At 33.9% G+C, this 13,508-nt stretch overlaps 1 protein-coding gene across 1 annotated transcript in view; it reads left to right on the top strand.

The window, feature by feature from the left end:
- The window catches only part of ZNF385D (zinc finger protein 385D), a 908,018-nt gene that overhangs the window by 407,386 nt on the left and 487,124 nt on the right, over positions 1–13,508 (top strand). The window lies entirely within an intron of this gene.

Here is a 13,508-nt window from a genome sequence, read left to right as displayed (position 1 = left end):
TATGGAAGAGTTTGGACATTTGCTGCATGGAAGAGACAGGTCTTTTTGAAGAACATTATTTTCTACTTTTGGTCTTTTGGTTTGAAAATAAGAATATTGAAAAATATTCTTATTTTATAAAGACTATAAAATAAACTATGATAAAATATATAAAACTATATATAAACTATAAAATATGTTATAAATTATATATAGTATACATGGAATATATATTCAGAGAATTTTGAGATGCTAAGGAATTGGAGACTGTATAATACAATTAAAATTAAAATTACATATTTTATTCATCCTCAGAAGGAAAACAGTAATTGTTTTCTCATTAATATTAAACTGTAGGACCACTAACTTCTATAGGGAGAGTTTTCCCCTTAATTTCAAGACAAAAGAGCATAATGAAGTATGAATGTCCTTTGTCTTTTTATTTTTAAACATAAATGTTTAGTTAAATAATTTTTATTATTCAAATAGTGAAAAATTCAATATAGTTGAAGATACCTCATCATCAATAACACAAAATATCTTTTAAGTTTCTTGATTATATTTTGCAATCCCTTGTTATACTGTGACTAAAATACCTCTAGCATAAACAATTATTAATACAATGTCGAATAGGTCCTTAGGTGAACTCAATTACAGTGGCACAATGGGGCAAATAACTGTAAAAGCCATTGGCATTATTGTTCTCCGAAGGTCAAAGGCACTGGAGTGGAGAATGGTGAAATTAGATGACAGAGCAGAATAAGAGGCTGTGATTGAAGATGTTCTGGATCACAGACCTTTATTGTACTTTGATTTTTTTAAAGCTTACTTTATTTGGGTCTTTCATCTGTGAAAAAAATTAGTGTATGGTGTACTCTACTTTGATTGAAGTATTTGAACTTTCATGAACACATTTATTTTTTTCCATCTCAAGAAGTACTTTTTCTTTCTGGTAGCACTCCAGCTGTGAGGTTAACTTCTGTTAGTTTCAACATAAATCTCCCTAATCTAGACTAGTGCTTTTCTCTCTGCTTCTTACAATGTTATACTACAGCCTTTTGTATTCTTAAATATTTCACATCCAAGAACCTGAACAGTTGAAGTGTTAATGGACTTTAACCACTTGGAAAAGGGATGTTTAAATTTGGCAAATTCACTGCTTACTTAGTTGCTACTATTCCTAATCTTTGATTTCTAAAAAGAAATCCAGAAAGTTTATGGACTTTTATTTCATATTTTAACACAGTAATATGAATAGCAACTCCCAACTACTACCTCAGTTTTTTAATCTTTTAAGATTAAAAAGATCTTAGTTTTTAGTAAGGAGAAGAAATCTAGATCATTTATTCATTTTGTGCCATAAACTATGCTAATAAGTGGATATACATTGCTGTAAAATGAAATAAATTACATGGCTTCATAAAGAACTATTTAGTGAAGGAAACAAACACTTCACTAGTGAACATATAAATGAGTATATGATTATAAATTATGATAAATACTATAAAGGGAAAAATGGACTCCATGAGAAATTAACATGATGTACCAATTTAGACTGATTATCTCACAGAGTAGGTCTAGTTATAGTGAAGAAATTTAGTATTGACAAAAAGTTTCTCTACAGATCAGTGCTGACATAACAACAACAAAAATCTCAACTGAGTTCTACTTTTACAAAACTTGAGCATTTTTAGCCTCGGGAAGCTAAATGATGATCAAAATATGCAATCCCTATCAAAATACCAACAGTGTTTTTCACATAACTTGAACAAAGTGTCCTCAAATTTGTATGGAAGCATATAAGACCCTAAATAGCCAAAGCAATCTTGAGGAAGAACAGATCTTGAGGAGGTATCATAATCCTGGATATACTATGAAGTTACAGTAATCAAAATACTATGGTACTGACACACAAAAAATAGACACATAGATCAGTGGAATGGGATAGAGAGCCCGGAAATAAACTTATATAGTGAATTAATCTATGACAAAGGAAACTAGAATTTATGAGGTGGGAAAGATGGGCTCTTCAGTAATTGGTGCTGGGACAATAGGACAGCAACACTGAAAACAATGAGACTGGACCACTTTCTAATACCATACACAAAAATAAATTTAAAATAGATTAAGTATCTAAATATGAGACCTGAAACCACAAAAACACTTAGAGGAAAACAAGCAGTAATTTCTTTGACATTGAAGAAATGTTTTTTAAGATAAGTCTTTACAAGCAAGGGAAACAAAACAAAACAAAACAAAAAACTATTGAGATGATATCAAAATAAAAAGCTTTTACAGTGAAGGAAACTATTAACAAAACAATAAGGTAACCTACTGAATGAAAGAATATTTGAAAATGGTTTATCCAATAAGGAGTTAGTATCCAAAGTATATAAAGAACTTACACAACTCAACATGGGAAAAAAATATGATTAGACAATGAACAGAGAACCTGAATAGACATTTTTCCAAAGAAGACATACAACTGCCAACAGACACATAAAAAGATATTCAACATCACTAACTATGAGGGAAATGCAGATCAGAAGAACCACAATGATGTATCACCTTACACCCGTCAGAGTGGCTAGAGTAAAAAAGACAAGTAACAAGTGTTAGTAGGGATGTTGAGAAAAAGAAATCCTAGTGCACTATTGGTGGAAATGCAATGTGATGCAACCACTCTGGAAAAAAAAATATGGAGGTTCTTCAAAAAAGTTGAAAATAGAATTATTAGGTGATTCTCTAATTCCACTACTGGGTGGAATTAACTCAAGAATATGAAACACTGCCGCTGCCTTCGGCTCGGGTCGTGATCTCAGGGTCCTGGGATCGAGTCCCGCGTCGGGCTCTCTGCTCGGGGGGGAGCCTGCTTCCTTCTCTCTCTCTCTGCCTGCCTCTCAGTGTACTTGTGATTTCTCTCTGTCGAGTAAATAAATAAAATCTTTAAAAAAAAAAAAAGAATATGAAACACTGAATCGAAAACGATACATATATTCTTCTACATTTATTGCAGCATTATTTACAATAACCAAGATGTGGAAGCAACCCAAGAGTCCACCAAGAGATGAATGGATAAAGTAGAAGTGATGTGTGTGTATTTCTGAGTCAGAGAAAGATGAACACCATGTGGTTTCATTTATATGTGGAATTTAGGAAACAAAACAAATGAACAAAGAAAAAAAGGGACAAATGAACAACAAAAACAAAAACAAAAAAACAAAACAACAACAACAAGAAAACCAGACCCTTAAATACAGAGAACAAATTGATAACTGCTAGAGAATAGATGGAATAGGGTGGGTGAAATAAAGGGGATTAAGAATACACTTACTGTTGTAAGACTGAGTTAAAAAAGCATATGAGCCTTTTGTAAGTTGTTCAAAAGTCACATTCATCTTCTGTCTTCTAACTCTATGCCACCTTTCCTGCTTCTCTTCTTTCAGGAAAGATTTTTCTCATCTGGTGATATGAGTGAAACAACATTTTAGTTACCCATGCTTGAAGCTCTGGCATTACCTTAGACCTCCTTCTCTACTTTGTCTCCCTTTCTCATCTCCTTATTTAAGTTATTTATAAAATTTTCTCTTTCAGTGAATTACTTCACTTCATGTCCATGTCTTAGTTTCCTTATCATATGGAGATAACACTTAATCTGTAGTTATTTTGAGGAATATATTAGTTAATGAGACACTTAGAATAATTAGTGTTGCTTGGTAAGTGCTATGTAAGTGTCTGTTATATAAAATAAGTGATAGGTGTTTTTTCAACATGGTGTTCTTATGAAGACTTTTAAGGCATGCATAGGGCTAAAAATTAACTTGTTAATTACTAATGCCAACAGTGTCTACTTTTTCATGATCAGAGTACACATACTCCTCCACTGTCTTCTCCTGTATAATTTGTTACTGTTTGATAATTGTATTTTTAACTGACTAAATCGTCTGTAAAGGGGACTTAGTAGAAATATCAGGTAGGGACACCTGGGTGGTTCAGTGGGTTAAACCTCTGCCTTCAACTCGGGTCCTAGTCTCAGGGTTCTGGGATCCAGCCCCACGTCAGTCTCTCTGCTCGGCAGGGAACCTGCTTCCTCCTCTCTCTCTCAGCCTTCCTCTCTGCCTACTTGTGATCTCTCTCTCTGTCAAATAAATTTAAAAAAAAATTAAAAAAAAGAAATATCAGGTAAAATAATTGTGGTGTTATTTTAAAAAGCAAACTTAATAGTGACAATACAACTAAGAGCAAACAGAGTCCAAAAGCGCAGGACAATGAGGTAAAAACAATTTTTGCTCAACTCTCATTCCACATAATTAAAGCCATAGCTAATATATGTGCAGTCAATCCTCTAGATTTAGGTGGATGTCAGAATAATTCAGTAAATAAGAAAATGGTCGATCAATGTGTGTGAAAAACCAAATTAACTATATTTAACAGATTTGTTTACTCATTTGCTTGCAAAACAAGTTCATCTGTTAGTAGTCAAGCTGCCAGCCAAAGCAGTCTTCCTGGAGGCTAAAATTGTTTAATTATCCCTTAACTGGAGCAATTTAATCCCAAAATCTGAACTCTTTTATTATATCATTGGGATTCCCTCATGCTGTGTTCTCAATCTGTCTCTAATTTTTGATCATTAATATATTTTAATGTCTTTATGATGTATTCGATAAAGAGTTTGTCTTAGAAGATAAAGCTACATGTACTTTTTCTATATTTAATTGTAAGAAGGGGTCTTCTGGTAAAAAGCCAAGATCTTTACATGCTGCTGGATATTTAAAAAGATAATTTATTAAAAATCTCAGTATAAAGAATTGATGATAAATTGTAGTAGTTTAAAAAGCAACAACATAAATTCCTTTGGAACTCAGATAATCCATTAACTGTAATTTCTTTTTTTATTTGGAGGAAATACACAGAGCATAGAGCACATTTCAACAAATAGAACCCCTAGTATTCTAGGTTTTATAGACTTTCCCTCTAAATATATTCCCTCCAAGAAGATCAATATGATCAACAATAGATGTTTTCAGATGATTTCCAAAATAGAATTCAACAAAATCAGTAGTATTTGCTTCTTAGAGCTAAGGGGAATAATATAGGATATGTTGAATATCCTATATTTTCTTATCTGAAAGACATACTCCGATTTCTTCCATATGAAGACCAACTTGAAAAATTTTCATTTTCCAACACTCTTTCTGTCCAAATAAGTTTCATTAGCAATGAATTACTATGTAAATAATACTAATTAGCTGAAAGCCAACTATGCACTAGCCAACTTTGTTAAGTACCTTATATACATTATCTTATTCAAAATTCCTGGCAATCCTATGATCTAAGTAGAATTAAGATTAACTTGGTTTAGATTTGGGGAAACAGAGGCTAAAAGTTCTAATGTTCTATTTAAGAGACCAGGAGATGTGAAAGTTGTTCAGATTTTGCTGTTTGTAGGACTCTTCAAATCGATTTGCACATATTTTGATTTTTCAAGATTTAATCTATATGAAGAATCAATGGTAGAGTCATATTAAGATAGTACCCATTCATCAGTATTTGTCATGTTGTACAGAGGTTAATAAAGGTTTCCCCCTTATCCCAAATAAAAAAGTAAATGTTATATATATATATATATATATATAGTATATATATATATATATATATATATATATATATATATATTGTTTTCTGTCTCAGTGCTAAAAACCAGTAGGTTAGGACCGTAGATACAAAATAGATAATTGCAGTTGTGATCCTGAGATACTAAAAAAGTTATAGCTATGAAGCATTGGCTTTTTGCAAATGAGTAAAAATTCCATGTATTAATAGTATCTTCTTTAATTACTAACACTAATCTCATTATATAGTTATAAACCATCTCACAGTTACATGAATTCAAATGTATTATGCATTAAGCCACACTTGTTAAATAGTAAAATCTAGGGAAAGTCACATAAATTCCTTTAGGGAATAGAGAAAAAAAAAGAAGCTGTGATGATCCTTTTCAGTACTTCAGGTCACAGATCTAGAGATGATTAAGATATAATGGGAAGGAGGGAAAACAACATAAAATATTCTTTGGAAATTAGGAATTGTTCCAACCATATTTTATTGGGCTTTAAATATGGAAGTCCCCAAGTCAAGACAAGTATCACTATTGCAAAGCCCATGTCAGTAGCACATGGGGAAATGGTACATGAGAATCAGTTCACCACTGCCAAATCCAACAAGTTTCCTTCCATTTCCCTTGGGTTCAGTATGTCAATGTCTCCTTAAGGAAAGCCTGGTTTGGAGAAAGCCATGTATGTGCTCTAGCCCTGTGACCTTCTGTCTCTATTGACAGTCTCAATAAATACTTCAAGAAAGGTCCAGGTAGCAATGCATAAGTAATTATTATTGTCATAGTTAATATAAAATTTGCGTCCTTAGCATGGCAATGAAAAGGAACAGGAATGGTTGTAGAATTGCTTTATATGCTGCTGTTATTCTGTGGCATTTTCTGGTGCAGATAGGACTTAGATGTGGCTACTGTTTTAGAAATTGTTCCCCAACTTGAGAAAGCAAAAAGTCAAGAAATAAGGTGGAGTGGCTTTCTGTTCCAGCATGTGTATTTTCAAGCTACTTAACTTTCTCAAGAAGAGAGTAATCCTGACTCCAGCTCAATTGACTGTTAAAGCTTATGGCTCCCCACCTAATCAGCCACACAAAATAACTGCTCTCTAGATACTTGTCAAGGATTATAACATCAAACTCACTGCTATTCAATATTTAATCAAGAGATGGGTAGAAAAATATAATACCTATGGCAGATAGCCTGAAGGAGATGCTGCCCATTGCTTAAATGTAAAAACATCTATCCCTGTTTCTAGCCATAAAGTGCTACATCATGTACCAAACACTTGATCTCACTAATTTCATTTTCACATTTTTTTCATAGGCGTAGATATAGGAAGATTAACAAAGGCAGCTAAGTATGGTATTTACTGTATTTTATTTGCCTCGATCAAGTCACATGTTTTAGCAGCTTTGTGAAGTGTAATTTACATACCATAAAATTCACCCATTTAAGTATAAAATTCAGTGATGTTTAGCATACTTACAGAAGTGTTCAAACATCACGACAAAATAATTTGAAATTTCCCATTATCCTAAAAATATTTCCTGTGTCTGTTGCTGTCAAGGCCAGTTTTCATTCCCAACCTAGGTAATCACTAATCTGTGTTCTTGTGTCTATAGATTTTTCACAGAAATGTAATCATACAATGTATGTGCCCATTCAGCTGACATCTTTCAATAGCATAGTATTTTGTGGGTTCACCCATGTTGTAACATGTCCCTGTTATTGCTAAATCACATTCCATTGTATGGATAAAATAAAAAATATTATATTTACCTTTCACCAATTGATGGAAATGTAAGATTAAATCAACTTTTGGTTATTATAAACAATACTACAATGTATATTTGCATGTACATGTTTGTGTAGATATATGTTTTTCATTTCTACTAGCTAGATACCTAGGAATGGAATTTCTAGGTCACCTGATAAGTTTATCTTTGACTTTTTAAGTGCCAAATTATTTTCTAAAATGACTGTATCATTTTACATTCCCACTAGCTGTACATGAGAGTTCTAGTGTCTCTACAATCTTCCCAACACTTGTTACTGTCTGTCATTTTGATTATAGCTGTTCTATTGACTGAAAAATCATATCTCATTGTAGTTTTAATTTGCATTTTCCTAACTACTAATGGTGTTGAGTATTCTTCATGTACTCATTAATTAGCAGTTTGTGTATCTTTTGATATTCAGATCCTTTGCCCATTTCTAAAAATTTAGGCTAATTGAGTTGTGAAAGTTCCTTATATATTCTGGGCACATGTCCTTTATCAAATATGATTTGTGTGTATTTACTCATTCTCTGTGGCTTGGCTTTTCATTGTTGTAATGTGGTTTGGTAAAGCACAAAATTTTTAAATTTTGACAAAATCAAAATTATAATTTTGTATTAGAATGTGCTTCTAGTGTCATATCTGAAAAGCCTTTTCCTAACCCAAAGCTCTAAAGATTTTCTCATACATTTTTTTTCCATGTAACTTAAGGTTTACCTCTAACATTTAGGCCTATGATAAATTTTGAGTTCTTTTGGTGTGCATGTAATGGTATGAATCATGGGTTGAAATTTATGTTTTGAATATAGATATCTAATTTTCCTAATACAATTTGTTGAAAAGGTTATTCTTTATCAGTCTGAATGGCCTTGGCATCACCACCACAAATCAATTGACTCTAAATATAAGGTTTAATTTCTGGTCTCAGTTCTGTCCCTTGCCTCTCCTTATCATACAGTCTGTATCAACAAAGCTAATCTCAAGTATTCCTGCAGCATTTACCAGACTCTAATATTCATGTGTATTGTGCCTTCTCCAAGATAAAAGAAGGGTATGGAAAAGAAGTTCCCAAACTTCATGGAACTAGAGGGTATTATGCTTAGTGAAATTGGTCAATCAGATAAAGACAACTATCATATGATCTCCTTGATATGAGGAAGTGGAGATGCAACATGGTGGGTTTGGGGGGTGGGAAAAGAATAAATGAAACAAGATGGGATCAGGAGGGAGACAAACCGTAAGAGACTCTTTTTTTTTTTTAAATTTATTTATTTGACAGACGGAGATCACAAGTAGGCAGAGAGGCAGGCAGAGAGAGAGGAGAGGAAGCAGGCTCCCCACTGAGCAGAGAGCCCTATGTGGGGCTTGATCCCAGGATTCTGGGATCATGACCTGAGCCGAAGGCAGAGGCCTTAACCCACTGAGCCACCCAGGTGCCCCCCATAAGGGACTCTTAATGTCACAAAACAAACTGAGAGTTGCTGGGGGGAGTGGGGTCGGGAGAGGGTGGTGGGGTTATGTACATTGGGGAGGGTATGTGATGTGGTGAGTGCTATGAAGTGTGTAATCCTGGTGATTCACAGACCTGTACCTGTGGGGCTAATAATACATTATATGTTTATAAAAAATAAAAAAAAATTAGAAGTTCCCAAACTTCTTTGACCAAGCCCCCCATTCCGCACCATACCACTTTATTTTATTCTTGACAACTTTTCTTTGAGATGTAATTTACATATGATCAATTAAATGGGTCTAAAATGTACAGTTCCATAGGTATTGGCAAATGCCTACATTCATGTAGCCAATGGTGGTAGCAAGATATATAATATTCAGGTTAGGAGAGCGAGCAGGTTCTTAGACTCATTTTATTTGCCATATGGTAAGCTTAGTGTCCTTAGAATCTGGTAATATTCTGGTCTAAATCTGGCTCTGCAGAGTGTCTCATAATCTTGAAGAGAATAATTCCTTTCAACAACAGTTGTATGATCACTTCCAGCACTGTATGAGGTAAGGCGATGTAGATTTTCCTGTTTTGTTTGTTTTTAAGGTAACCAATATTTCAGAAGTAGGAACCATAGGACCTAAGGACTTTGAGCTGACCCCATGACATTTAAAAAGAAATGAGGGATCATTATAGCATCCTCAGTGAATTCCACTTCTGTGTTTTTGTATAGTCTAGTCAAGAACTTCAAGTGCTCTTTACTAAAAGAATGCCATGCCACTAAAAACATTTAAGGCATCTGGAATCACAGAATACCCATAATCTTAGGATTGAATAATAAACAATGAAATCTGACTGACTTTTGATAATAGTCTGTTCTTTCTGGTAGGCCAAAATGCAGACTAAGGACTGTCTGTCAGAACCTGATTTCTTTTACTTTTTTACCGTGGAAAATTTATCCATAGGAACATAGAGATATTTTATATTTGTGTGTGCTACATAGGGTGCTAACAATGTTTTCCTAGATGAATTCTTGAATAGGTTTTTTTTTTTTTTTCTGTTAGCACTCATCAACGTAAGTGTATTTCTGGGTTCTCCATTCTATTCTACAACTATTAAGCTATTTTATGTTAATACCAATACTACATACTCTAAATTACTGTAACTTTATAAATAACTCTTGTTATCTGATAGGGCAAGTCTTTTCATTTTGTTCATCTTCAAAATTGCCTTGGCTGCTCATTGTCCTTTTTCTTCCATACAATTTAACCATCATCTTCTTGAATACTATGAAATACGTTTTGAGATTTAGATCAAAATTGCACTACATGTATATTTTAATTTTGAAGGAATTGTTAATTAAGGCATAGACTACCCTTCATTTATTTAGGTCTTTCTGTATGCCTTTCAGTATTTTTTTCTCTAAAAAGATCCTGTGTAGCTTTTACTGCAGCTTTATTTATAGTACCTTATATTTAAGTTGCCACTGCGGTGCTATATTTCTTTTCTAATTTTATTTTCTGTTGTTATATAGGAATAGAATTTTATTTTTATATTAATCATGAATCTAGTTACACTGGTGAATATTTCCTTTATTTTTAATCATGTATAGATTCTCATGGTTTCCTGGAGTACACTGGCAAGCAATGATACTTGTGTTTTTTTCTTTGCAAACCTTTGGGATTTTAAAGTTATTGTCACTATTGTTATTGTACCTGCTGGGACGTTCATGGTGACTACAAGTAGTGGTGTTGGGGATATTTGTCTCATTCTTGATTTAAAAAGAATGTTTCCCCCTTAAATCCAGTGACTATATATTTTTTAATTAAAAAAATTAAATATATATATATTTATTTTCAGTGACTATATTCATGTCTAGCTTAAAGTTAAATTTTAATAAATATTTGTGAATGAATGAGCCTGAAGTTGGCTATGTTTCTCAGGAAGTATAATATTTCATTTTTAAAGATTTTTTTTCTGAGAAGTTTCTTTGTTTGTTTTGGGCATTTTATAATAGGATAACCAAAATGACCTACTCTCAGATTTTATGCTTACCGAAAAACCTGTTCCTGCTCCCTCATATTTTCTCTTATTCTCACACTTACCAGCATCCACTCCATCTCTCACGGCAATAATGTCTTTCTTTCTCAGAAGAACTATGCATGTACATAAAGTGAGAGTAGAAAGGAAAGGAAACTCTAAAAATTAACAGATTTCATATATATTAAATAGTTTCCAAACTCACCTTTGGCCAGTCATTTTTTTATATTATGCAGATTAAGATCATAAAAACAAAGTAAGAGAAATAAAATTTTTACGGATACAGTTTGTATTTTGATTTTGAATTTTTGAATTTTTTCTTGAATGAATATATACTGAAAATACACTGGGCCACCTATCAACTATCAACTTTGAGTAGTTCAATATGTAAAAACTGAGTTTTTTAATTTTCCAATTAATTCATGCTCAGCCTAGAAAATGTGAAAAGAAAAAAAATGAAAACCACTGTAATGTAATATAATCTATAACATTGATAATAAGCTACTGTTGACTTTTTGGTGCATTTTCCCTCAGATTTTTCTCTATACTTAGTATTATTAAGCAGGGACACTGTAGTATACTATTATATGTTCTTCTAAATCAACACAATGTTTTTAATTGCTATATAGTATTATATAGAATAGAGATAGACAAACTATGGTCTGGAATCTAAATTTGTTTGTTTGTTTGTTTGTTTTGCACAGGCCACAAACAAAAAATGGATCTTGTGCTTTTGAATAGTTAAAATAGCAAAATAATAGTAATATAATATTTTATGACCTGTAAATTATTGGAAATTTAAATTTGAGTTCCCATAGAGAAAGTTTTTTTTTTTTTTGTTAAGATTTTATTTATTTATTTGACAGATGCAGATCACAAGTAGGCAGAGAGGAAGGCAGAGAGAAGGAAGCAGGCTCCCCGGCAAGCAAAGAGCCCGATGTGGGGCTCGATCCCAGGACCCTGGAATCACAACCCGAGCCAAAGGCAGAGGCCCTAACCCACTGAGCCACCCAGGCGCCCCAAGAAAGTTTTATTAGAACACAGCCACACTCATTTGTTTATGTATTGTCTGTAGCTGCTTTTCTACTACTGTGACAGAGTTGAGAAATTCCTGAGATAATGAAAATATTCATTAAAATATTAATGAATTTTTTTGAATAAAATTCAAAATTGAATAAAAATATTCAAAAAAAACCAAGATGGGGATGGTTGTACAAATTACTGTGAACCTATAACAAGGGATAGCAAGTTTCTCTGTAAGTGGTGAGATAATGAAAATATTCATTATTTTGTTTGTACAACCATCCCCATCTAGTTTTTTTTTTAATTTTTTATTTTTTTTATAAACATATATTTTTATCCCCAGGGGTACAGGTCTGTGAATCACCAGGTTTACACACTTCACAGCACTCACCCAAGCACATACCCTCCCCAATGTCCATAATCCCACCCCCTTCTCCCAAACCCCCTCCCCCCAGCAACCCTCAGTTTGTTTTGTGACATTAAGAGTCACTTATGGTTTGTTTCCCTCCCAATCCCATCTTGTTTCATTTATTCTTCTCCTACCCACTTAAGCCCCCATGTTGCATCACCACTTCCTCATATCAGGGAGATCATATGATAGTTGTCTTTCTCTGCTTGACTTATTTCGCTAAGCATGATACACTCTAGTTCCATCCATGTTGTCACAAATGGCAAGATTTCATTTCTTTTGATGGCTGCATAGTATTCCATTGTGTATATATACCACATCTTCTTGATCCATTCATCTGTTGATGGACATCTAGGTTCTTTCCATAGTTTGGCTATTGTGGACATTGCTGCTATAAACATTCGGGTGCATGTGCCCCTTTGGATCACTACGTTTGTATCTTTAGGGTAAATACCCAATAGTGCAGTTGCTGTGTCATAGGGCAGTTCTATTTTCAACATTTTGAGGAACCTCCATGCTGTTTTCCAGAGTGGCTGCACCAACTTGCATTCCCACCAACAGTGTAGGAAGGTTCCCCTTTCTCCGCATCCTCGCCAGCATCTGTCATTTCCTGACTTGTTTATTTTAGCCATTCTGACTGGTGTGAGGTGGTATCTCATTGTGGTTTTGATTTGTATTTCCCTGATGCCGAGTGATATGGAGCACTTTTTCATGTGTCTGTTGGCCATCTGGATGTCTTCTTTGCAGAAATGTCTGTTCATGTCCTCGGCCCATTTCTTGATATTTGCAAACAACATATCAGATAAAGGACTAGTGTCCAGAATCTATAAAGAACTTAGCAAACTCAACACCCAAAGAACAAATAATCCATCCCCATCTTGTTTTTTTCTTTATTTAAGATTTTATTTATTTATTTGACAGAGAGAGATCACAGTAGACAGAGAGGCAGGCAGAGAGAGAGAGGGGAAGCAGGCTCCCTGCTGAGCAGAGAGCCCGATGTGGGACTTGATCCCAGGACCCTGAGATCATGACCTGAGCCGAAGGCAGTGGCTTAACCCACTGAGCCACCCAGGCGCCCCCATCCCTCATCCCCATCCCCATCTTGTTAAGTAACAACTTGGTTCCTGTTTTTAATTGTTCACAGATGACCATGTTATGAACTTTCTGATTATATAAGACCCTTAAGGTCCAGTATTCCACAACGCTGTAGATTTAATTCTCTCAGAAATG

This window comes from Mustela putorius, unplaced genomic scaffold, assembly GCF_011764305.1.
Source record: "Mustela putorius furo isolate JIRA1106 unplaced genomic scaffold, ASM1176430v1.1 tig00003834_pilon_pilon_pilon, whole genome shotgun sequence".
NCBI lineage: Eukaryota > Metazoa > Chordata > Mammalia > Carnivora > Mustelidae > Mustela > Mustela putorius.
Note: the sequence above shows the minus strand (reverse complement) of the source record. Positions and strands in the feature narration are given on the sequence as shown.